The following is a 3,518-nucleotide window of genomic DNA, read 5'->3' on the forward strand; positions in this document are numbered from 1 at the left end:
TTCTGTGATTAAGTTCACATAAATGTCATTTATAAGGAACTTAGTGGGAGTTAAGGATAAAATACTTATGAGGGGTAAAACGGTAATTTGTACCCATCTCGTTAGTAAGTCATCGATAGGGGATTGACTGACTGAAATGATTATAACAATGGATAACGTATTTATGGTTTTGAAAATACGTTCTATGAACTCAAGAGTTCAATTCTGAGTCTATAGTGGAGTCACGAGGAATTAATAAGGTAGTGAAATTATTCGTAAATAAATTCACAGTAACTTGTTGGAGCTCGATTTCATGGATCCATGTTCCCCGCATCACCTTTGAGTAAATCATCTAGAATGTCTCAATTAATTGATTTAATTATCAATTAGGATTTTTAAATTTGACTAGGTCAATTTCGGAAAATTTACAGAGATATGAGATTTAGAGAATAAAAAAGAATCTTTGGGAAGATTTATTAATATTGATAAATTGGTATCAATATAAATAAATAGTATTAAATGAAGTTTCAAATTATAATTAGTTAATTTGAATAAGGATTTAATTAATTAATTAAAAATAAATAAAAGGTTTTGAATTTAGGCCTAATTGGGATTTAAATTCAAAACAAAGAGATTGGGCCCAAGTCCATTTATGGCATCCCAAGGCTTTTATTTTTGTTTATTATTTTTAAATAATTTAAATTTAAATAAAGCCTATTAAGTTACCTATATAAGGAATGTGATATCTAGGGTTTTCATAAGGAAGTGAGTTTCAGTTGATTGGTAAGTGAAAACCTAGACAGTCTAACCTTTCGTGGCCACTCTCTCTTCTTCATCTCTTCAAGATCTCTATCTCATGTGTTGAGAACCAGCCCACACTGTTTCTAGGTTGATCAAAGGCTTGGTGAGGAAGACTGTGTTGTTGGTCATGTTTAATTTCTTGATAATACTCTGCTACAAAAAGGAATCAAAGGTTAGAGAGATTGAAGGATGGAGTTGTTCCAGTTTCGCTGCATAATGTAAGTTTTTACTTTACTCTGTATTTGTATCAATTTCATGGGAGCATGTTCTAGGAATTTGCATGTTTGTTTGATAATATGTCAATTGCATGAAAATAAATAAAGATCATGCAATAAGTATTTCCAACACATACATACGTAGTCATTCATATCTAAACGTACATACATACTTAGTCATTCATTTCTTAACATACGTACATACTTAGTCATTCATATCTTAACATACATAGTTAGCCATTCATATCTTAACGTACATACATACTAAGTCATTCATATCTATCTTAACATACATACATACTAAGTCATTCATATCTTAACGTACATACATAGTCATTCATATCTTAACGTACATACATACTTAGTCATTCATATCTTAACATGCATACTTAGTTAGGGTTCTGGAGGAACCTTCAACATAACTTATTATATCTTAGCATAGCTTAACATATCTTACCATAGCTTAACATATCTTAGTATATCTTAACATATCTTACAATAGCGTCAACAAATTAAAATAGTTACGTAGGTTATCCAGACTCCTAGACGAATTTTGCATACTTTCTTAGTCATAGAGATTTGATTCCGGAATTAAGTTACTTACGTGTCATTGGGTTTAACCAGACTCTTATGTCACAGGTGTTAAACCAGAATTCTTATACGTTGTGGTGGCCAACCAACCTTGGTAACATAGTCACCAGTGGCGAACAGGTTTCTTCCTTAGTCGCCCGGTGGCTAGCCAGAGTTTATAGTTGTCATGATAGCTAGCCAGAATCAGAATCTACTTATTTATGTGTCCCAGAGTTTAACCGGAATCTTATGTCACGGGTGTTAAACCAAACTTCTTACATATTGTGGTGGCCAACCGACCTTAATTACATAATCACCGGTGGCGAACCGATTTCTTACTTAGTTCCCGGTAGCTAGCCGGACTGCTTACCTTAGTCATGAGTATGCGAACCCTCTAGGAGGACGGTCTTGAGTAAACCTTCTAAGACTAGTTCAAATTATTAGCTTATAACTTAGTTATCTAAACTAGTCATTAACGTGTTGTAGACAAACATATCATAAGTTGTCTTACTCGTATTGTAGAGTCCAAGAACTTTACTTAGCTAAGTTAGATAGTAGTATAATAGTAATAATAGCATTATCTTTATGACTGTGGACTTTTGGTTCAGACCGGGATTTATTTGGACACTCATAGTAGTACTTGTAGATTTTATAAGTTTAACCTATAGTGTAGGAATATTAATTTTAACCTAAGGTTTGATTAATATGACTGATATTGAGGATAATATTTATTATACTATATGATGAGGACACCAAGATCCAAGTATCAAGCCAAGTTCCAGTTGGTCCAGTGACAAGGGCACGAGCCAAGAGATTCAAGGAAGAACTTAACAGCCTAGTCCACAAAGTCCTAAAACAAGAGGAGACCGTGGTCAACATTGAAGGAGAACAAAGACTTGTCTTACTCATCAAAGTTGACTGAGTTTAGGAGCTTCATGAGTCTTATTGTATTTGTCATTTTAATTTATTTACGTTATTGTTGTTATTTGGTCTTTCTTTATTTTTGTGATAAGTCAAACATTTGACTTGTGTGAGTCCAATAGTCCTTTTGTCTTTAATTTTCGGTTTTCATGAGGAAGACAAAAGGCTTGTCTTTAATTTCAGTTTTCATTAGGAAGACAAAGGGGCTGTCCTTAATTTTTCAGTTTCATTAGGAAGACCAAGGGTCTTGTTTTCATGTAATTTTCGTCCTTATAAGGACTGCCAAAACATTTGGAAAAATCAGATTATGTTGAATGAAATTGTGAGTTTATTTCTTCTTGAGTTCTTGAAGAAACTTTTGAACTTATCAAGGAGATTCGTTGTGGCGTTCATCCTGACTTATCAAACGGATTCCATCCCCGTTTGTGGCGTCTTCCTCATACCAAGGTTCGTGCTTGGCTAAGCATTGGGTCGCGGTTCCATTCCAATCTCGTGTGTTCTTGGTGGCTGTTCCATATTTGGTGTCGGGTTTCATCACAAAGTTGGTGTAGTTCGTATCAGTTGGTATCAGAGCTTAGGATCATCCGGTTTGGCCTATCCTTTTTCATCTTTTTTTTTTCTATTCAATTCGTGTTCTTATATTAGGGTTTCTGAAATAAAAAAAATATATATATCAATTCGTGTTCATCTAGTCTTGTGTTTCTATTCTAGAGCTTGTTAATTTCAATTGTTTCCTTGTTTGAAATCCGAGCCTAGGTTCATACGGTTTGGCCTATCTTTTTTTTTTCCCCTTGTTTTTTCCATTTCGTTTCTTTGTTCAAATATTGGAATTGAATTAGGGTTTCTGAAATTTCCCCTAATTTGTTTTCTCTTTTGTTTCTAAAATCGTGAATTAGGGTTCTTAACGTGAATTAGGGCTTTGAGTTTTTCTCTTGTTCTAATTGTGGAATCTGAATTGTCATTGAGTTTCTCTTGCTGTTTTGTTTTGAAATCCGAATTTTGCCTTGGGTTTCTCTTGTTCTTGTTTTGAAA

This window comes from Humulus lupulus, chromosome 6 (genome assembly GCF_963169125.1).
Source record: "Humulus lupulus chromosome 6, drHumLupu1.1, whole genome shotgun sequence".
NCBI lineage: Eukaryota > Viridiplantae > Streptophyta > Magnoliopsida > Rosales > Cannabaceae > Humulus > Humulus lupulus.